Consider the following 22,164-nt stretch of genomic DNA (forward strand, 5'->3'; position numbering starts at 1 on the left):
TTCTCCAATTGATAAGCACCCCCTTTGTCTTTGGTTCAGAGGACCTTAACTTTTACAAAGTCTGTTCCTGGCAGAAACTTCCTGAGAGAGATATAGTAAGTATAACGTTATTGTTTTCATTTTGTTTTGCTCTAGAGAGAGCCCAAGACTGAAAGAGAGGGTAGAGGGTGTGTGTGTGTGTGTGTGTGTGTGTGTGAGAGAGAGAGAGAGAGAGAGAGAGAGAGGGAGATTGAAATTCAGCAGTTATCTGTATAATTGAAGGCCCCATTACGAGTCTCCCCTAACTCTCTGCCTGACCTGTGATGTGTTTTCCAAGCTCCTCATCTGTTCTGCCCAGGTAATCTATAAAAATCCCTTTCTGTTCCTGCCTCCATGGATCTCCACCCAAACGCTCTCCATGGCGCTCCTCCCTCTGGCACCCGGGTTTCCTCCTGTGAACCTGCTTTCTTGGTACCCAATGCTAGCCCAGGTCTGGCTTTTAATTCACCCTGTCTCTTTGGAATCTACTTTACATTCACAGGGAAATATTTCTCCAGTTATTCTAGGGGATCTCTTTCGGACATGCCAGGGAGGACGCCTTTGCCTTGCTCTACATAGACATCCACGCCCATGCCTGGGAGATGGCAAAATGAAAACTAGTGGGTTATGAGCGGGCAGCGCCCGAAGAACCAGCAGCCGCCTCTTGCCCTGCCCTGGAGGGACCGCGGCAGATTTCGGTCCCAGCGCGGGTCCACAGTGGGGCTGTCGCAGTCATGAAGCTCTTGGCCGCTCTTGGTGTTTGCGCCTTAGCTGACTTACAGTTTTATTTTTAGCCTCAGGAATTCAGCACTTGATGTTATTTGGGTTTTTATAGAGAAAAACTGGGAGACGAGAAGCTGGGCTCCTCAGTCCCAAGCCAGGCCCCAGACTGCTGAGGTCCGCCCGCAGACCAGCAGCCCCAGCCGGGCAACACGAGCCGGCGTCCTCCAGCATGGAAGACCCAATGGTGCGGGAGGACGTGGTGTTCCATCAGGGGAGAAATCCTGCTCCCTTTCCGATCCAAGCTTAGAATGAGATCGAGGTCACAGTCCACCGCGCTCATGGCACGAGAGCAGCATTCTTCTGGCCTGGGCAACCAGCACAGGGGAGGGTCCCGGCTCAGGACAAGGCCATTGGCTGCCCGAGCCGACCAATCAGAACTGAGGAATGTGAAGCATCTCAGCTTTATGAGCCCGCGGCTGGGAAGGATGTGGTCTGGGAGCCGCCGTGGGGCTTCAGCACCCTGGAGATTGCTGAGGGCCAGCCCCCGGACCTTGGTCCTCCTTCGGGCACACATCTTCTCCTCCCATTTCACAGATGAGAAAGCTGAGGTTTAGAGAGGGGAAGTCACATGCCTGAGATCACACAGGTAGAAAATAGCAGCTGGGGGTTGGCGGGAAGTCTTTGTTCAGATGGATGGGCAGACAGACAGCCCCAGAGAAGGACGAGGTCAGTACAGCCAGACCTGAGGCACAGTGGGACGTTCTTGGAGGCAGGAAGACCCGGGTTCACGTACTGCTTCTGACTCGTACGAGGTGTGTGATCCAGTGCTCTAGGCACCTCTACAAGGCGTCCTCTGGCCCCCAGCCTTCTGGAACCCCTCGCCCCTCATTGCATGGAGCTCTTTATCTGCCCTCCCCTTTCTCCACATCTGCCTCTGACAAGCTGTGCAGCTCGCATGCCCCAAGGGGATGGAAGGTCCCTGACGACAGGGACTATGTAATCTCTGGGAGGCGGCAGGGTGCAGGCCGATAGTCAGAGGGCCAGGATTCGAAGCCAGACCCTAACACTCATTTCCTGTGTGACCCTAGGCAAGTTCCTTGCCCTGCCTGGGCCTCTATTTCCCATCCTGCCCAATGAGGGGCTTGGACTCAGGGGAAAATGGCAGACTCCTCATTGAGGTCATTCCACGGAGTAGTACACAAAAACAGCAGATCCCAGCTCCGTCTCATTCCTCATCCCTAGCCATCTTCCCATCTTCACTTGTGGGAGATGCTGACGACAAAGGTGAGGTCATCTGGGGCCTGTGGTGTCCTCAGATTGTCAGAGGCTTCTGGAGAGGGAACATCAGGAACCTTCCTCCTGGTCAGCTGCATGGGGGTGGGAGTTCGGGTGCCCACAACCCACCCAGGTCACTGATTCCCTGGAAAACTGAGAGCAGATCTCCAGTGGGGAAAGTGAGCTCGAAGCACTCAGAAGGACCCTGAGTAAGGACACCAGCTTGGTGCCCAGATCCCTAGCCAACGGCTCGGACAAAATGCTGGGTATCTAGGGCCCATCTGGTTTGTGGGCCGCATAAACACTGACATTTTAGTTCAGGCACATTGTAGAAGGGAATCAGATTGGCTGCTTAGAACCAAGACCCCCAGCTTCCCATCAAAAGGTCTGATGCAGGATACAGAACATAGGTACATGTGTGAACATATATGCAAGGCAGGCATATACATGCCACACTTATTATGGAGACACTTGTCACTGCTCTGGTGAAGAGGAGAGAGAGTGGGACTGAGTGTCCTCTGAAGGGAAGGAGCCAGGCCCCAAAGGGACCAAGCAGGTGCTCCTTTGACTGGTCAGGGGCAAGGAGAGCCCGCGGAGAGGGGCTACCTAGGCGAGAGCCAGGCACATGGCCAGCTGGCTTTATCCCAAATGGGAACAGAAAGGTCTGTCGGCTCACTGAATGTCCATCTGAGATCACCCAGAAATCAGCCCGTTCTTAGAAGTGTGAGTTCTTCCTTGGCCTTGACAACATTGTCCCCCCTGACCCCCCCAACACAAGGTGGTCTAAGCTCTGGGCTATGAACCAAGGCCTTTGAATGGCCTGGTCGGAGCCTATGGGCATCTGCTAAGGCATTGGACACTGTACACAATGGTATCCCCACCCCTTCCTGCCCAGCTCCCACGACTCCTTCCCTCCCCACCCATTAACATGTCTTTTTGTACATCGCTGTGTTCTTGTCATTCCTTTGTATCCCTAGCTCCTAGAACCAAGCCTAGTACCCAGGAAACACTTTATAAATATTGGCTGATTGATGATTTTCAAAGGCAGTGTGGTGCAGTGGAGAAAAAGTCAGGCATAGACCCTCAAGAGGTCCCATCATCCTCTTGGCCCCCCCTCCCCCATGGTCCCATCATCCCCCTGGCCAACCCCAAGGAAGCCTTGGGGTCATCTTGGATGCCTTCCCATCATCCCATCTCCATGCCGATGACTCCCGGAGCCTCCTCTCCAGCCCCAGCCTCTCTCTTCCCTGGGCTCCAGTCCTTTGTCCACCTCTCCACGGGATCCATGACACCTCCTGTCCCCTTGTCTCCTTTGGCAGAGCCTGGGCCATGCCACAGACCCTGGTCACCCCTCGCCTGGCCTATTACAACAACCTCTTCTTGGTCTCACTACCTCACAGGTCTCTCCATTCCGACCTCTCCTCCACACACCTGCCAACATGATTGACTTTCCCTGAGGTGCAGTTCTGCTGGTGGTGCTCCTGCCCAGCAAGTCCACTGGCTCCCTGTGGCCTCTGGGGCTGACTGTCCTCAGTCTTCTTCTTCGAGCTCTTCACACACCGGGCCCTTCCTGGCCATCTCCTCCCACAGCGCTAGCCTGGCTGCTCCTGCCTCCTGCCTCTGGGGCTCCACGCTGGTGCTCCCCATGTGCCCTCACCCCTGCTTTTGGTTGGCAGCCCCAGGGCCCAGTCCCTCCTCTCTCCCTTCCCTTGGCTCCCGGCAGCGGGTGCCTCCCCCTAGGGTGACCCCTTACCTGTTGTCTCCCCAGACGGGGCTGCTGGCCCTAGCCCTATGGCCCCCACGAGGGGCATCGGCACTGACGGTGCAAAGTAGGCTGAAATGATTCCTGACTCGAAGCCTGCGTGGAGGTGGCTGGGAGCCCGTGGCCCTTCCTTGGTCACCAAGTGCCGCAAGAGAACGCCGCTGCCAGAGGAGGAGGGTTAGTTTCAACTGCATCTCTGTAATGTGGAATATCGAGGACATTGGACCCTTGGCCGAGAGCTGGGATGGCCCTCCGAAGCTGCCTAATCTAACTCCTTCAGGCCCAGAGACGGGAGTTTCTTACCTAAAGCCACAATCTGACACGAGAATTAGAGCGGGGGAGGGCCTCAGAGGCTCTCTAGCGGGACACCCCTTCCCCCATTTTACAGAGAAGGAAACTGAGGCAAACAGCAGTTGAATGACTTGGGCAAGGTCACACAGGGAGTTAGTAGCAGCCCCACAGATCTGTCCACTAAGCCTACACATCTTCAAGGTGACAGGAGAAGTGAAGCGTCCCCAGGCCAGGGAGAGAAGACTTATTGGAGACTATTGATGTGGAAAGATGCTCTCTGATTGTACAGAAAGGATGAGGATAAGAGTGAGGCTACCCAAAAGAGAGGGGGCCCACGAGGTCCCAAAGAGCCAACTCGGTGTCCATCTGGACAAAGGAGGATGACCAAGTTCATCTCTTTGGACAAGGACTTTTGTACTTGGGACTGGCAGCTCTTCCCGGGCCTTCTGAGGAGGGACGACAGACTGGCTCTCTTTTCATGGCCAAGGTTTTCAGGAGGGCCTTTTTCAGAAGCAGGAGAGACATCTGCTTTTCACAGATGGTGGAGTCTTGTCCTCGAGCGCTAAGAAAGGCTCTAGCCTTGGCTGGGGGCACCTGCACAGATGGAGAGAGAGCTCAGAATCCAAGTGCGCGTGAGACAATCACTGCCTCAGGAAGTCAGAACATGACAGTTCCCTCTGAGCACTTTCAGAGAGTGCTGGATTTGGAATCCTGAGATCTGGGTTCAAATCTCACATCTACTACTTATTTCCTGGGATGAGAGTCCGTGGTCTCTCGTTCCCTATCAGCTCTAGTTCTCAAGATCTCATTTGGATTTATTGAGCCCTCAGAAAAACCCTCAGGGTTCCCTGGCCTCAACCCACATGGCATTCCCAGGGCACCTGCTGGGCCTCTGAAGACCTGTTCCAGCACCCCCAGGCCTCAGAGTCCCCGTGCAATTGGCCCCATCCAGGGACATTTCAAGCACTCACTCAGCTCTCAGGGAGGATGTTGACAAGCTAATGAGAGTCCATGGGAAGGTGCCCAGGGTGGGTAAAGGCTGTGACCAAATCAGCTTTTCAGCAGATTTTGCTTCAGTATCTCTTGCAATCCAGGACCCCTGTTGGACTGTCACCAAGAGTGAGATTTGTTCACCCCAGAGATCAGCCACCTCCTCCCTCCAGCTGGTATTGCTCTCATCCACTCCTGGGGGTGCCCCCAGAGCCCCGGCCATTCTCTGGAGCCTTGCCACTCAGGGAGGTGGCCAGAGGGCGTGGAGGCAGCAAAGGGCCTGTCATTGCAAGGCCTCCCTTGGCAAAGGCTTCAGGTGCCTCCAGGGCCTCGGAAACACTCCCAGTATGTAGAGGCTTTCTTCCATTTCCATCCTGCTCCAAGGACACTAACAGAGTCTGCCTCGGCCTTGTTTTTAGTAGGCAGGCCTGTGAGTGCCAGCGTGAGGGTGGCAGGGCGACTAGGGACTTCGGGAAGGACTGAGAGCCAATTTCCCAAAGCCCCTAGCCCATCAGCAGGGACACGTCCACAGTGAGATGCCTTGCCATTGGCCCACACAAAAAAGTGCCTGGCATCAAAGCTACCTTCCTGGGCTGAAATGTTGATTTTGGATGGGCAGCCATTTTCCCAGTGGAGTTTTTCCAACAAAGTAACAAAATAAGTCATTTCAGTCTTTGTGTGGGCAGATAAATGGGCCAGCTCAGGATGGAGACACCCCAAATACCCTGGCAAGGGGGAGGGTGGGAAGAGGGGTGCCAACAGAGAGGGGCAGAGGTGAAGCCCAGCTGCTGGTGCCCAGCACCCAGGGTAGAGGCCTTGCGCACATGACCCCTTTCTTACCACCACATGGAGAAGCTGGGGTGGGGGGTGCGGTGGGGAGGGTCCTCCAGGCCAAGCATTTTAAAGGTGCACTCAAGGAGCTCCATTAGTAGCTAAACAGGGACTAGACCCAGCTGTTCTGGCTCAGGCAAGTCTGCCCTAAATCCCCCTGGCTGTGACTCAAACCCCTTTTCTGGGTTCCCTGAGCATCTGAGAGGATGGAATACCCTCCCTCCTCCCTCCTCCTCCCTCCTTCACCCTCCCTCCTCCATCTTCTGAGATAACCCTGGAGAAAGCTTTCATGGCCTCTCCTTTGAATCTAAATTACTCCAATTCCTTTAATATCCTCACCACCCTTTCATTCCCCTAATGAGGTGTGTCCATCCATGCTCTCCTCCAGGCCCTAACGCTAATCAGAGATTCCCGGTGACAGAGAATGCACAGCTGGTGAAATGCGGCAGTGGGGGAGGGCTGGCCCTGAGTTCCAATCCCTGCTCACTCCTGGGTGACCCTGGGCAAGTCCTTTCCCTACTCCTGGGGTTGGGTTTCCATGTGTGTCCATACAAAGGTTGGCCTATACCTCTATATGTAGAGATAAGAACACTCTTTGAGGGAGAGGGTTCTTTCTTTGTGTGGTCTCTGTAGCCCCAGAACCAATCCCAGAGCCCAGCACATAGTAGGCACCTAATAAATGCTTGTTGATTAATTGGTTAGGTACCCTCCCATCACCTTTCTAGATCTCAGTCTGGGACCCATGGAGGCCCATGGGTGGGCTTCCTGTGGCTAGGCTAGACCTAAGGGTTTCTTCTCCTGGTCTGTGCCTCAGGCCCTGGAGAAGATGCTACAAGTGAGATGTGAGGAGACCCCAGCTCAGGTCTGGAAAAAGTCATTCAGAGCAACGAATCAGAGCAACAGAGGGGAAAAAAGACTTCTCTTGACTTCTGCTTCTAGGAGCCAAGATGGCGGAGTAAGAGGTGAGTCTTTCTTACCCTCCCCATTAACCCCTGAAAGCCCAGAAAATATCGCTCCAGGAAAAACCCTGAAACAGCTGAACCAGAAGAAAGATAGGGTGCAGCAGTCCAGTAGCTTGAGGGATTAACTGGAAAGGCTCCTCTTGCCCTGGGGGAAGGGGAGCAGTACAGAATGAGAGGCGTCCCAGCAAGCTAGTGGAAAGCCTTACCTCAGCATATCTGGAGATCCTGAAGCCCAGGTGGTGGAGCAGGCAAACACCAATACCTGGACCCCAAGTGCCTCATTGAGGGTGGGGAACTGGTGGAAACCAGCTCAGGAAACCAGCTCAGAAAACCACCAGGTGCCTCGGCATTCTACAGCAAAGGGCTCTCCCAGTGCCTCAGCAAAACTAAGGGAAGCAGCACTCCAAGGGGCCCAAGGTGGATAAACACCCTACAACATTCATCTGAAAGGAGCTGAAGAAAGTGAAAGGAGGGAAAGGAAAGGCCTGGGTGAGCAGGAAATCTCCAGAAGCCACACCATCCAATCCTACCCCTAGAGCTCAGCCCAACACCAGGTAAGCTGCCAGAACCCTACGTCCTCCAGCTGCCAACATCAGAGGCCCCAGCACACAGAGCCAGCGACCAGGCTCTAGGCTCCCAACACGAGAAGCTTGGGTCAGTGCCCTCTGCTCCCCAGCAGGAGAGCCTAATCTCTTTAAAGGCCAGGAAATAAGCAAACACCATGAGCAGAAAGAAACATACGATAGATTCTTATTATGGGAAGAGAGAAGATCAAGGCAGAAATTCTGAAGAGGACAGCATTGCCAACAAACCCACATCTGGAACTTCAAAAGGGAATATGAACTGGTCTGAAGCCCAAAAAGCCTTCTTGGAAGAGCTCAAGAAGGATTTTAAAAGTCAAATGAGAGAGGTAGAAAAACAAATGGGAAAAGAAATGAGAGGTATGCAAGAGAGAGTCAATAGCTTAGAAAAGGAAGGACAAAAATTAACTGGAGAAAACAAGTCCTTAAAAAATACAATTGGCCAACTGGAAAAAAAGTACACTGAAGAAAACAAGTCCCTAAAAAATACAATTGGCCAAATGGGGAAGGAGGTACAAAATCTAATAGAAGAAAACAATTTGTTAAAAATTAGAATTGGGCAAACGGAAGCTAATGACTCTATGAGAGAGCAAGAATCAGTCAAACAAAAACAAATAGATGAAAATGTAAAATATCTCATTGGTAGAACAACTGACCTGGAAAATCGATCCAGGAGAGACAATTTAAAAATTATCAGTCTACCTGAAAATCGTGATGAAAAAAAAGAGGCTGTACAGTATCTTTCAGGAAATTATAAAGGAAAATTGCCCTGAGGTCCCAGAACCAGAGGGTAAAATAGCCATAGAAAGAATCCACCGATCACCTCCTGAAAGAGATCCCAAATTGAAAACACCAAGGAATATAGTAGCCAAATTCCAAAATTACCAGATCAAAGAGAAAATACTGCAAGCAGCCAGAAAGAAACAATTTAAATATCGTGGAACCACAGTCAGGACTACATAGGACCTTGCAGCTTCTACATTAAAAGACTGTAGGGTGTGGAATATGATATTCCATAAGGCAAAGGAGCTTGGATTACAACCAAAAGATCTGTTTCCCAGTGAAAATGAGCATGATCTTTCAGGGGAGGAGTTGGATATTCAGCAAAATAGGGGACTTCCAAACCTTCCTGATAAAAAGACCAGAGCTCAACAGAAAATTTGATCTTCAAATACAAGACTCAAGAGAGGCATTAAAAAGGTAAATGGGACAGAAACAACATGTTATTAATAAGGGCAAACTGTTTACATACCTACAAGGGAAGATGACACTTGTAACTCTTGAGAACTGTATTGTTATTACATCATGTTAAAGGGGTATATATAAACGGGGTGGGTATAAATTGACTTTGATGTAATGATGAAAAAAATCTAATCAAGTGGGTTAAATGGATCCAAGTAAGTGAATTAATCTGATCTAACTAAGAAAATGTACTGAGAGAAAAGGAAAGGAGGAGACAGACAAGGGTAAATTACATTACAGGAAAAGGCACAAAAACCTATTACAGAAGAGGGAAAGAAGGGAGGGAGATGAGCATTGTTTGAACCTTACTCTTATCAGATTTGACTCAAGAAGCGAATAACATAATCAGTTAGGCATAGAAATCTAACATGCCCTATAGGCAGTAGGAGGGAAAAGGGGAAAGAAAAGGGAGGGGGCCAATAGAAGGGAGATGGGACTGAGGGAGGCAGTGGTCAAAAGCAAAACATTAGTGAGGAGGGAAAAGGAGAAAGGAGAAAGAAAAGCCTAAACGGGGTGGGGGAAGGATAGAGAGAAAGACACAAATGGTTATCATAATTGTGAATGTGGTATATGAATGTAATGGAATACTATTGTCTTTTTTATCTTTTTCTTTTTTTTTTAAGTTTTTAGGCAATTGGGGTTAAGTGACTTGCCCAGGGTTACACAGCTAGTAAGTGTCAAGTGTTGGTCTGAGGCTGGGTTTGAACTCAGGTCCTCATGACTTCAGGGCCGGAGCTCTATCCACTGCGCCACCTAGCTGCCCCGTGGAATACTATTGTGCTATAAGAAATGATGAACAGGCAGACTTCAGATATACCTGGAAAGACTTGTATGGTTTGATGCTGAGTGAAGTGAGCAGAACCAGGAGAATGTTGTACACAGTAACAGCCACATTGAGTGATGACTGACTTTGACAGACTTAACCCCTCTCAGCAATACAAGGATCTAAGACATCTCCAAAGGCCTCATGATGGAAAGTGCTATCCACATCCAAAGAAAGAACTATGGAGTTTGAATGCAGATCGAAGCATGCTATTTGCTATTTTTTTTCTTCTGTTGTATTTTGTTTCCTCTTTCTGGTGGTTCCTCCTATTCTAATTTTCACTTGCAACATCACTAATGTGAAAATATGTTTAATAGGAATGTATATGTGTAGCCTATATTAGATTGCACGCTGTCTTGGGGAGGGAGTGAGGAAGGGAGGGAGAGAAAAATTTAAAACTCAAAAGCTTATGGAAGTGATTGTTGATAATTCAAAATAAATTAACAAAACAATTTGAAAAAAAATTTTCCAAAAGACTTCTCTTGAAGAGGTTTGTTTTAGGGGCTGCTCCTTGCAGGCAGAATCCTTGTCCCTGTGTCCCTTCTTCTTGGCCCCCAGTGGGTTGATGGGCAATGCCCTGGGGCCAAGGCAATGCCTCCTGCCTCAGGCCAGGCTTTGTAAGAGCCCAGTAGGGTCTGAGCTGGCTTGGGAGCCTGGTGAGGGCCTGGTCCAGGAGAGCTCTGCTGCCCCATTTAGCAAGCTCAGGCCAATGAGCTGCTGACTTTGGCCACATGGCTCCCTGCTTTACTTATGCCCTGAGGTACAGATCCTGTTCCCTTGACCTACCTTAAGAAAGGGCCTAATCTGGGCTGTTGCCATTGGCCCTGACTTTTCCCATGCTGCCAATAGACTTGGGGCTAGTGGTCCTGAAACTGGTCCTAGGAGCGGATCCAGAGATTCACCAGCAAGGAGGGATGGGGTGCCTCCCCATGCCCATGCAGGGTTCCCCCACTCCTGCCTGGCAGTGGCCCTCACTTCTTTGGGTCTGAACCACAAGGGAGTTTTGGACATGGCTAGACTCTGTCTGGATTGTAGTCCTGAAGGGGATTTTGGATCAGGAGTCCTTCTTCCCTGTGCTCCTGCAAGGAGGGCAAGGGTTGCTTCTTCTGTGCCTGCAGAGAGCCAGGCTAGAGTGGAAAGAGGCTGGGCCTGCAGGCAGGAGGGATGTGGCTCAGGGACTGCCTCTGACATGTTACCGACTGTGGGGGCCTGAGGAGCCTCAGTGGCCCTGTCTGTAAAGTGGGGATAATGACATTTGTAGAACTTCTGAGAGTTGGCTCTGGTCAGAGAACACCAAACCTGAAAGCCTCAGAGGAGCTGAGCAATAGTCACGATTCCTGTTTAATGGGTTCCCAGGAAGCGGGGCATTGTGGACAGAGGGCCGGCCCCTGGCTGAGGAGCATCTGGGTCCAGGTGCTGCTCTGGCCCGGCCTGGACACATCATGTCACTTCCCAGTGTCCCAGGCCTCTCTGCATTGTCCTCCCACTTTGATGAAAGGAGTTCCTGCACTGTGAGGATGTGGTAAGAGAGGGGGAAGGGAGCTAAATTACAGGGTAAAGCGCCCCTCTCAGCCACAGATCTGGACTTTTTGAGGGGGACCTGACTCTAAGGCTGAGCTTATCTCTCTTAACCCGCCCCGCCCCAGACCACAGAGCAAGTTCAAGGTTGAGCCAAGTGGTCCAAAGCCCACTTCAGGCTACTCTTCTCCATCGTGCTGGAGAGGGATAGCCTTTGACCTTCAGGCTCCTGGACTTTTATGGACAAAGGCTCAACTCGAAGGGGCCCCTCCCCCCAAACAAACAAACAAATAAAAGGATAAAAGGGCCTCAATTATTCCCTGAAAATAGAAAAAACCTAAACATTCAAAAGAGGAGAGGTTTTAGAAAACTGCTGAGAGAACCAAACCAAGAAGCATTGAAGGAACATTATGGATTGAGAGCAGTGAAGGCAGAAAGATGAGACAGAAGAGGTCCTCAGACAAAAGTAAGGGGGCTAGAGAAACAAACTCAGATTCCCTCCAGCTGTGATCCAGTGAGTGAGGGGAACATTGAAGAAATTAAAGAGAGAAATGAGACTAGCAAAACTAGCATAAGATGGGAGAAGAAAGGAACCGAGGGTGAGGAAGGAGCCTCAGGAGGAGATCATGATGAAAGTCAACAGTTTGGAAATATTAATTGGAAATGTAAACAAAGCAACAGACTCAGTGAAAGACAATATTTTTTCCCCACTGGGGAACCAGCACAGAAAACAGAAAAACAAACCAAAAAGCCATTTTTCTAGTTAAATAACTAGAATCTACGCAAATGAAAGTGATGGGTGTGGAGGGCCGAACAGGGAAAGTTGGAGAAGGAATAGATTTTCCCAAAGCTTTGAGGAAGAAAAGACTGACTGCTGAGTTTCAGGAAATCATCCTCACTTTCCTAGCATTATTGAGTAATAAGGACAGACTGTCCCCATTCTGCCAATCTGACGGAATTCCTGGGGTGCTGACAGGGATGAGCCTCCGATCCAACTCCTCTAGACACCTCATTGCCAACCTTCAAACCACAACAACATGGAGGTGCCAAGACAAAAGTAGCATATAGGAAAAGTCTCAGTTCAGATTAAACAAGACTTTCCACAAAAATGAGAAATGACACACAAAAAGAGAAGCTCTATGCCCTGATACTTTTAGCAGGTGCAAAACCTGTTTGATTGAGCTAGGGAGCAGTCCCTTCGAGGAATAAGCAAGGTTAGAGAAGTAAGGGGCTTGATTCCTTGGGGTTGAAGTCAGATGACCCAATGTGTGGGGCTTGGTGGAAAAAATTAGAGGGATCTCTGAGCCCAGGAGAGCAGAGATGTTTCACACAGGAAGATTGAGACTCTGAAAGCAGCTGGAGGTGCCAAGCTTTTTCACCTGGAGCCAGAGGTCAGCAAAACAGGGGGGATGTGATCTGAGAAGGAAGGAATGTCTCAGTGGTTCTCTTCCCCCTCCCTCGACCAAGTCATGAGAGAGGCTGGACCAGCAGGGAATCTCACACACACATAGACACATACATACACACATACACATACACACACATGCACACACATGCACACCTACACACATACACGTACACACATCAGTGGAACTTGATGAGGACTCCAAGAAGGGAGAAAAAGGCTTTGCCTTTCACCATAAATTTGAGCCGACTTTTTCATGGACTTTATATGTACGTTTGAGGGAACATGTCCCAGACTTTGGGGAGGATGTTTTAATATCGACTATTCTTACTATACCATCTCAGCAAATAATCCCTTTTAAAAAGCTAATTAACTGGCTGGCTAATTGAGGGAGTCAGGAACATCTTGTACACCCTCAGAGTTCCCCTCAGAACCCCAAGGCAAGAGTTATCCAGCCACCTTCCTGGGGACCCAGACTGCCAGTGCCACCGGGAGCTGAGAAGGAGCCCTGGAGGAAGGAGATGGCGTATGTTACACCCCAAATTAAGAAGCAGAAGACTTCCGTTTTCCAACTAGTCTGAGCATTCTGTTTTTGAAGACGGGGACATCCACAGGAATCCCAAGAACTTGAGGAGAGAGGCGCCAATCCTAAAGCAGCTTTCGATGTGCAGACCTAGCAAGTCAGGATGGAAAACAAGAGGCTGGAATGTGGTCGCAGCCCCTCTCCAGGACCTCCAGGACTCACAGAACTTTCCAGCTCTGTTGGCGGAGGGCCTGGACGATCGGCTATCACGGGGGAATCTCGGAATGCCAAACCCTAGAAGAGACGGAAAACTAAACACGAGAACCCCATCTTAAGGTTCTCGGCCTCGCCCAGAAAAAATGACAAAGACGGCAAGAGGGGGCGTAGGCGACGCTGGCGGGGCTGCGAAAGGGCAGGACGCCAACGCCAGCCTCTCGGGGAAAGCCATGTGGAGCAAGGCTGAGCAAGGTTCCTCTGCTCGGACCCAGAGCTCCTGCCGCTAGTCACGTGCCCTGCGGCGAGGCGAGAGAGAAAAGGGCCCCGCGCACCAGAATATTCAGAGCAGCATTTTTCTTTTTTCTGTCCTAGCAGGGCTCTGGAAGCGAAGGGGATGCCCATCCATCTGGCAAAGGTTAACACATCGTGGTCGTGCACGTGAGGGAATGAGACCGTGCTGTGAAAGAGGAGACGGGGAAGCCTTTCTCGGCACTGAGTCCAAATGACCGGTTCACAGCATCCGTGGTCCATAGCTACACCTCAAACCTTCTCCTTCTGTTGTTTTTTCCAGAAAGGATTGAAATTCTCAGATTATCGCCTGGCCACTCTAATGAAAGATGTCACCCGAATTTAAACTCCTAACTAAATCTGAAACTAAATCTAAATCTACCTTTTAACTCCTGTTTCTAGAGCCCTTTCAAGGTTGGCAAAACACTTATCACACCATGGCCCTGTGAGGAAGGTCCCATGTTTTCTAGATGAGGAAACTGTGGTTTATAGAGGCGGAATGACTTGCTTAGGGGCAGCTAGTGGAGGTGAGATTTGAACCCAGATGTCTTGACTCCCAAGGAAGCACCCTTTCTGCTTGAAAGGCAGAACCTCCTCTCCTTTCACTGGCCGTGCCCAGAGGATACTGTCTGTAGCAATGACCTTCCTTGCTGGGCAGTGCTCGTTCAGTGCTGGACTCAGGGGCACAGGCCACTGCTCTTGGTCTTGGCGCCACTGGCAATGGCTTGAGAACATCTTCCAGCACCTCGTTTCCCAGGTGGTCGGTCTTGATGAGGATTGCTGGGCTGAGGCTGGCCAAATCTGAGTCCTTGGTGTGGACTTTGGCCTCCTCCAGGATGAGCTTCTTCTCCGAGGTCTCAGCACCAAGTAGGACTGACCCAGTTCAGGACGCTCAGCACCTTCTTCCTCTGGTGGGAGGCCCAGAGCTGGAGCCTCTAACAGCTTCCCTGTCACTCCCCGATCTTCAGCAGCAGCTGCTTGGCTTTGACTCCCTGGAGCACCCTCCCTCCTCGTTAGACTAGAAGCTCCTTGGGGGCAGGGCCTACCTTTCTTTTCCTCATGTGTATCCCCAGCACTTGGCGCAGTGCCTAGAGAATAGGAGATGCTTAATAAGTGTTGATTGAATTGAATTAGGCACACGCACTCGGGTGCCACGTTTAATATTCTACAGGTTCCTGAAGGGATGAACCAAGTTGAGTTTGGCCCAGAGTGGACCCAGTGATCCAGTGAGCGATGGCTGAGGCTGGATCCAATGTTTCCTGACATCAGACTCTCAGGCCTTGGCAGGGCTGGGGGATAATACACCCAATGGCGATCAAAGAGAAAAGTCGGGGTCTGTCCCTGGCTAGTTTCCCCGAGAAGCTCCTGGGTGGCTCAGTGGGTGGAGTGCTGGTCTCGGAGTCAGGAAGACTCAGATACTTAACAAGGTGTGTGACCCTGGACAAGTCACTCACTTAAACTCTCTCAGTTTCCATTTCTTTCCCTATAAAGATAATTCATGATAATTCCTATATTACAGGCTTATTGTTATTTATTTTATTTTTTTCAAGGAGTAAGTTTTTATTTTCTCAGCTCCCCACTCCCCAATTAAAATAAAAAAGAAAAACAAAACCCTCCTGGCAAATATGCAGCCTAGCCAAACCAAATTCCTCCACTGGCCATGCCCAAAATGTTCGTCTCCTTCTGACTCTGGAGCCCTCCCCACTGTCGGGGGTGGGTAGCATGCCTCATCAGGGTCCTCTGGAATCCTGGTCACTGTGCTAAGAATTCTTCAGACTTTCAGAGGTTTTTGCTTTCATAATGCTGTTGTTTTTGTACAAATCATTCTCCTGGTCCTGCTCACTGCACTCAGCAGTGAATGAGGGAAAGAATGTTTCAGGCCCAGGGACTGCTGAGAAAGAACCCATCCCCTGCCCACACAGCCAGAACGTCCACATGACTGACCCACAGGATGGCTCCCTCATGGGCCGCTCCATCCCTGTCCTGCCTGGGAATGTGGCTGTTGGGGCCCCAGCCTGAGAGAGGGTGGTGATGGCCAGCCACCAGCCGCCTTTGCTCTGATTCTCACTTTCAGCATCCACGTCAGGCCAGGTGCCCCATTCTGGCCCCACTCACTTCTGGTTCGCTCCCTGGCTTAGACCAGGGGATGCAGCTCTATTGTTTCTTCCTTCCTCCCATTCCATGCCCCTCCAGCCTCAGAAAACCTCAGTGCCTCCCAGCCCAGCACAGTACACCTCCATGGGCAGTAACCTGGGCGGGGACCCCTGGGGCCAGGTACCCCAGCCTCTGTCCTCAGTTTCAAGGCTACCTGCTCCAGTGGAGGAATTCTTTGTTCTCACCCCGGGCCCCTCCTGCCACTTCCTGCTCTCACAGCTGTGGACACAGGCCAGAAGCCCTTCCTTGCTAAGGCCACAGGCCGTGGAGAGCGGGAAATGAATCTTTTACCTGCTCAGCGGGTTTCCAGATTTAGCCTCCAATGCGCTTTGCAAGGCCGGGCAGGTGCCCGTGACTTCTCCTCGGCTGGGGTTTGCACTCTACTTGGGTAGAGTGTGCTACTTAGCAAAAGCTCGTCTGGGTCCCAGATCAGGGGGTCTTGGACCTGGCTGGAAGCCTCTATCCCCCGAGTTGGAGGGCATGCCTGGCTATGGGAAGCTGGCTGGCTCTGGAGTTGGCCGGCAGGGGTTCGAGTCCAGGGTTCGAGTCTGGTCTCCAGAGCTCGCTGGCTGCATGACCCCGGGCAAGTTGTGCAGCCTCTGTGGGCCTCAGTTTCCTCATCTGTAAATAGTCGTGATAATAATAGTCAGCATTTACAAAGCTCATTCACGTCCTCAAAGTGCTCTATAAATATTATCTCATTTGGGAGGTTGGTGTGGTTATTATCCCCATTTGGAAGATAAGGAAATGGAGCTGAACACAGGTTAAATGACTTGCCCAGGGTCACACGGCTAGTGCCCCTGAGTCCTGGGCCTCACTTTCCCCCACTGCCTGATATCTGTGTGCCAAGCTGGGACATGGAGCCCATCTCTCAGCTCCTCCTTCCCTCCAGGTGCCCCTAGCTCTAGCCCTCTAAAGTCATCCCTGGCACTGGATCCTGCAGACAAGCGGACTCTAGACCGCCACAGCCGTTCTGGAGGGGCCTGGGGCTGCAGGAGCTGGACGGGTCCAGGAGGCTCCTTGGTAGAGTGTTGGCCTTGGGGGAGTCGGCAGCTCAGGGCCAGCTCAGGCCCCCCAGGAACGAGCCAATTTGGAGTAAGTTTTTCAAACCCAGGCTCTGTGTGACTTGTGACAAATCACCTCGCCGGGCCTCAGTTTCCTCCTTTGTCAAATGAGAGGATTGCCCTCGGTGGCTTCTGAGGACCTTCCCAGCGCCAGAACAATGGCCCTATGAAGCATTAAGGTTTTAGGGTTGGTTTTGGGCCAGACCTAGGACTCTGTTGGTGTAGGGAGCTCCCCAGTGAGGAAATGCCCTCCATCAGTGCAGATCTCAGCCCCTGCTCCCAGAAGCCCACAGTTAGTAGGCATCCAAGGCAGGATCTGAACCTAGGACTTCCAGGCACGGGCTCCATACAAAGCAACCTCCTGTTGTCTTTAGATCACATTGGGGGGGACTTTCCCTTCCTTCTTCACAGGCTCAAAGAATCCTAGATTCAGGACTGAGGCCAAGCCTCTTTTTTCAGATGAGGAAACTGAGGCATGGAAGGGGAGTGACTTGCCCAGGACCCCACATTAGTCTTCCATAGTCCTGAGGGAAGCCTCGGTTTACCCAGGTTTACTCCCTCCTTGCTCTCTTGACCCCTGTCCTTTCCTTCTTTTTTCGATGAACAAAGATCCTCTTTCTCTCCCTGGCACCTTCCCTGCCCCAAGACAAAAAGAACAGCAGCCTTGTACCCAGTGTGCACAGTCGGGGGGGGGGGTGGTGAGAGGGGGGGCCCGCAGTAGAGAAGGGCCCCTGCAGGGGCGGGGCAGAATCCTGGCAGGGCTCTGAGGGGAGGGAGAGGCTTCCATTTCTCTGCACACAAAAGAAGCCCAATGTCCAGGGCTGCATCTCAGGTGGGATCTGGAGACATGACCGCAAAGCCCCTCCCCGGCCAAGGACAAGAGGGGTATGTGACAGGTTCTGAGGGGCTTGGAGGCCGCTGCCAGTGAAGGAGAGAGCATGAAGGCCCCGGCCTGGGGCCCCTCCCAGTGGGCTCCCCCTCCTGTAGGGCGGGGACTCACCAGGGTCCTGCCCCAGACTGCTTTTACAGCTCGATGCTGCCTCTAATCGCTGCCACCCCGGGCACTACCAAACGTGTCACACCCCTCAAAGGCAATGGGCCCCGTAACCTGGAGGCCCTGGAGAGTCTGGGAGCCTCGGTCTAAGGGTTCAGAAGGGCTGGAGGCAAGAAGTGGGATCTAGGCCCCGGGGGCAGCATGGGCTCCCTGCCCCACAGATGCCTCCTCCTCCTCCTCTCTGAAATGACATTTCTCCAGTTTAGAGAAGGGCTGAGCCTTTGAAATCATGGAGATGAAAACCATTGTCCAGTCTGGATGGCCTGGGTGAATCTGCAGAATGCCAAGTAGCTGCTGGGGCTTGCAGTCAGGAAGACCAGGATTTGAACCCTGCCTCAGACACTTGGGGCAGAGCTGGGAAGTCCCCGACCACTCTGAGCCTCGGTTTCCTCATCTGTAAAATGAGGAAACTTCCAGCACTTAGCTCCCAGGGTGGCTGTGAAGATGAGCATGAGACAGAGGTAGCAAATCGCTTTGTGACCCTAGAGCTGTGGCCTGTGCGGGCTCGAATGGGCGCTCAGGGAGCCCCCACGTTGCCCAGCCTGGCCTGCTCTCCCGCAGCTCTGGGGTTTTTGCTGCAGGGCCTTGCCGTCCACCACGACTGCCCCCAGACCTCATCCACAGGCGAGCCTCTCTTGGGCACGCTGACCTTTCCCTACCTGGACAGGCCCCACACATCTCCCCAGGGCTGCCTGGCTCTCGAGGAGGCCATCTGGCTTGGCATTGCTGGGCTGATGCCTACCTCTGGGGCCTAACCCACCAGAATTCTGGGGTGGGGGGGTGAGGTAAACGGGGAGAATTCCAAGTTTTCAGGCCTTGGTTGGAGAGCCCCAAACACCCGTGATTTCCGCTCGTTTCTCTGTGTTGGAATAAATTGGAAAGTGTAATTATAGTGTTGGTGACCAGCTCCGGTGTGCCTGGGGCTTAGCCTGTGAAACCACTTTTATTTTGGGGCCATCTCTGCCATGGGGCGTGCTCATGAATGTCTCTCAGTTTTGAGTGGGCCAACCCCCCGCCTTGACTGTTCTGTTTCTGCAGCAGGGAAGGGAGGGGGCTGAGCTGAAACCCCCAAACGGCTTGGACGACCAGCGGCCGTAAGGCCACAGGGAGGGTCCGGCCACACCACCGTAGCCAAACAGAGCAGCAGAGATGGTCGGCTGGCTCCGTGAGCTACCCCGGTGGGTGACCAGTGACTAAACCCTGCTTGCTTCTGGCCCCTCCCAAGCGCCCCCTCTGCAGGGCGTCTTCCTGGGCTTGTCCTTGCACCCGAGGCTTTGCTGGTCTTCCATCCCATGCCTGCCAGCACTGACGTCTTCCCTGTTCCACACATGTTGGACCGGCCCTCTGCAGCCTTTGGGGGAGTGCCCTGGCAGGGTCCCGCGCCCCCTCCCTCCCTCTGCCATGGGGGTTCTCTGGCTTCCTTTAGACCACAGCCAGAATCACTCCTTCTATATGGGGCATCTTCTAGGTCTTTCTGCCCAGGCTGCCTTCCCTCTCAAGCTCCCTGGGATTCACTTTTGCATAAATTATGCATATATTTACATATGTTCACATTGTTAGAATGGAAGCTCTCTGAGGACCCAGACTGTTCTATTTCCAGTGCCTAGCACATAGTAGATGCTTAATAAATGCTTGTTGGATTGATGGAACAAGGGTCTGGAGTGATTTCTGTGCAGAGAGAATGTAAGCTCCATGAGGGCAGGGACCGGCTCACTTTTATATTGGCATCCCCAGCACCTGATGCGTGTTATTGTTGTTCTGTCATTTTTCAGTCGTGTCTGACTCTTTGGGATCCCACTTGGAATTTTCTTGGCAGAGATACTGGAGTGGTTTGCCATTTTCTTCTCCAGCCCATTTTACAGATAAAGAAACTGAGGCAAGCAGGGTGAAGTGACTTTCCCAGGGTCACACAGCCAGCGAGAGTCTGAGACAGGACCTGAACTCAGGAAGATGAGTCTTCCTGACTCCAGGTCCAGCACTCTGTGCACCACGGACCCCCCCAGCTGCCACGTCGGTGGTTGTCCGCTCTGTGGCGTGGGCTGGGCTGGCCCTAAGGTCACGGAAAGTGTCGGCCAAAGTCCCGGCTGAGGGTCCCGCCTGGTTACCCTGGGACTCAATGCCCCATTCTGCAGCCAAGCCCTATGGGGAGGAGCCTCCAGTTCAACCCCACCTGGAAGGAGAGGAAAGGAGCCCCAGCCTTACCCCTCTGAACATGGACTTGGTCAGCAGTGGCGGCACCTGGTAGTCAGTGGGAGAGGGGAAGTTGCTTGGGAGCCCGCACAATGTACTGAGGGGCACTGGCACTGGGCAGGGCTCTCTCACTTGGAGACGGCTAGGTGGCTCAGCGAATAGAGAATGCTGGAAACAGCCGAGTTCAAATCCTGCCTCAGACATTTCCTATCTGTGTGGCCAAATACTACTGGGAAAGGTGACCCTTTAAGCTTTTATCCTAGGTTGGTTGATAGCCATCTGAGAGAATGGCCTTTTGGGAAGGGGCCTCGGAGTCCCGGCAGGGACAAGAGGCTGTGCAGGGGCTCTGAGAAGGGGGCTGGCAGGGAAGCAAAACCAGGCTTCAGGTACCTCTCAGGTGTGCTAGCGAGGAGGGCTGGGGACTAGTGACTAGTCTATTCCTGTAGATTGGAGGGAGTGGAGACCCTGGGCTGGAATGGACTATAAAGAGAGAAAGAGGGAGGACGGGCATGCTCAGATGCCAGGGGAGCCCTGGACAGCATGAGAAGTCAATGGCTAATACTCCTGCTCCACGGCAGTGGTGGTAGCGATGGCCGTGGGGATGGCAGTGGCAGTGGGGCTGGCGATGGCTGTGGCAGCAGCAGGGGCTGCCACTGAGAAATCTTTCTTCCTGTAGTTTGGAGGAGGGAACATGCTGATCCAGGTGGAAGGAGACACCCAGCAGAAGACTGCCTAGTAGAGGGCTCCTTAGGACTACATCCATTTTTAAAAAAAGAAATAAATTACTTTGGTTCATTTTTTAGTTTATGTGAGGTGAGAAAATGCTTGTTTAAAACTGATTTGAGAAGTTTTGTGATTTTGCCCACAAATAAATTGAAAACATCTGAACCTTTAAGAGCTGAAACTTTCCGTATGTCTCATCCTTGCTCAGCGTCCCCTGGGTAATTCTGGGAAGAAAAAGAAAAAATAACAAAATTATAAGTAATTGAAAAAAGCACTTCAGCATGGAGAGCTCAGAATTTCTCCCCGTGATGGCTCTGAGACTGAGCACCTTCATCGTGACATCGGAGTGAATGATGGTGGAGGGGCTTGCAGGCCTCACTTGGGAAGCCATGGGGAGGGGGTCTTCTCTTACCCTCACAACCCAGAGTTCCTTTCTCTGTTCATGCCTTTTAGGGAGAAAAGGAAGGAAAGGAGAAAGGAATCAGAAAGACAAAGGAAGGGAGAGAGAGAAATAGAAAAAGGAAGAGAAAGGAAAGAGAGAAAGAGAAAGAAGCTTCCCTGCAGAGAGCCCAGTAATACTAGCTGGATCAGGTGCCCTCTTGCAATGGCCTGGGCTTCAAAAGACTCCGCCCTGGCTGGCCCCGCTCATGCACAGGCTGTGGCATCTTGCCAGCGAGGGAGCTCTCCCTTCCCCGGGAGGATGATCACTTCAGGCTGGTGGGAACCACTGAGTTGGGCTCCAATGACCCTCTGGCAGAAGAGGACGCGGCTGCTTGGACGGTGTTCATGAGGGGAGGGCATCCTCTCCTCCAGGTTCAGAGCCATGCTAGGCCTTCACTCTGCTACCTAAAGGAGAGGCCTCCGTCCTTCCTCAACAAACAGCATCCGTCTTGCTTCTGTGAATGACCCGACGGAAGGCACAGACAGATGACGCCCAACGAGGAGGGCTGGTAACCCACTGGATGGCGAAGCTCCGCCCCAAAGATCCCAACAGCCCGGAGCGATGGACCGGGGCTGAATGGAATGAAATTTCACAGCGATCAATGTAAAGTCCTACCACGGTGCTCCAAAGAGACAAAGAGACAAGGGCTCCAGGAGAGAACGGAGGCAGGACGGCGAGGTGAGTCACGTCTACGACAGACATCTGCTGGGTCTGTGGCCTTCCGATGGCCCACAAGCTGACAGAGTCTAGGGGCGGCCGATGAGCCTGGCTCCAAGGTGGCTAAGACCCACGTTCTGTGTTCTGAGGAGATGCTTGGGCAGTGAGGGAGGAGGGAAGCTACCTCCAGCATGTGGGCGTCAGGGGAGAGACGGCTGAGCTACAAGGGGCCTGGGGAGAGCCCTGTAAGAGATGCCCCTGGACCCCAGGCACAGGGTTGGGGCGGGGACATTAACGACGAGCAGCCACTCCGCGGGGCCCCATCCTGAAGCAACTCTGCCTAGATGGGGAGAAGAGGGTCCCCTGTATGGTCCCCATTCCTGGCTGGCTTTTTGGTTAGATCAACTGAGACCCATGCTCTGTCTGATAAGT

The sequence above is a fragment of the Vombatus ursinus genome, unplaced genomic scaffold (assembly GCF_900497805.2).
Source record: "Vombatus ursinus unplaced genomic scaffold, bare-nosed wombat genome assembly UNPS02012147.1, whole genome shotgun sequence".
Classification (NCBI taxonomy): domain Eukaryota; kingdom Metazoa; phylum Chordata; class Mammalia; order Diprotodontia; family Vombatidae; genus Vombatus; species Vombatus ursinus.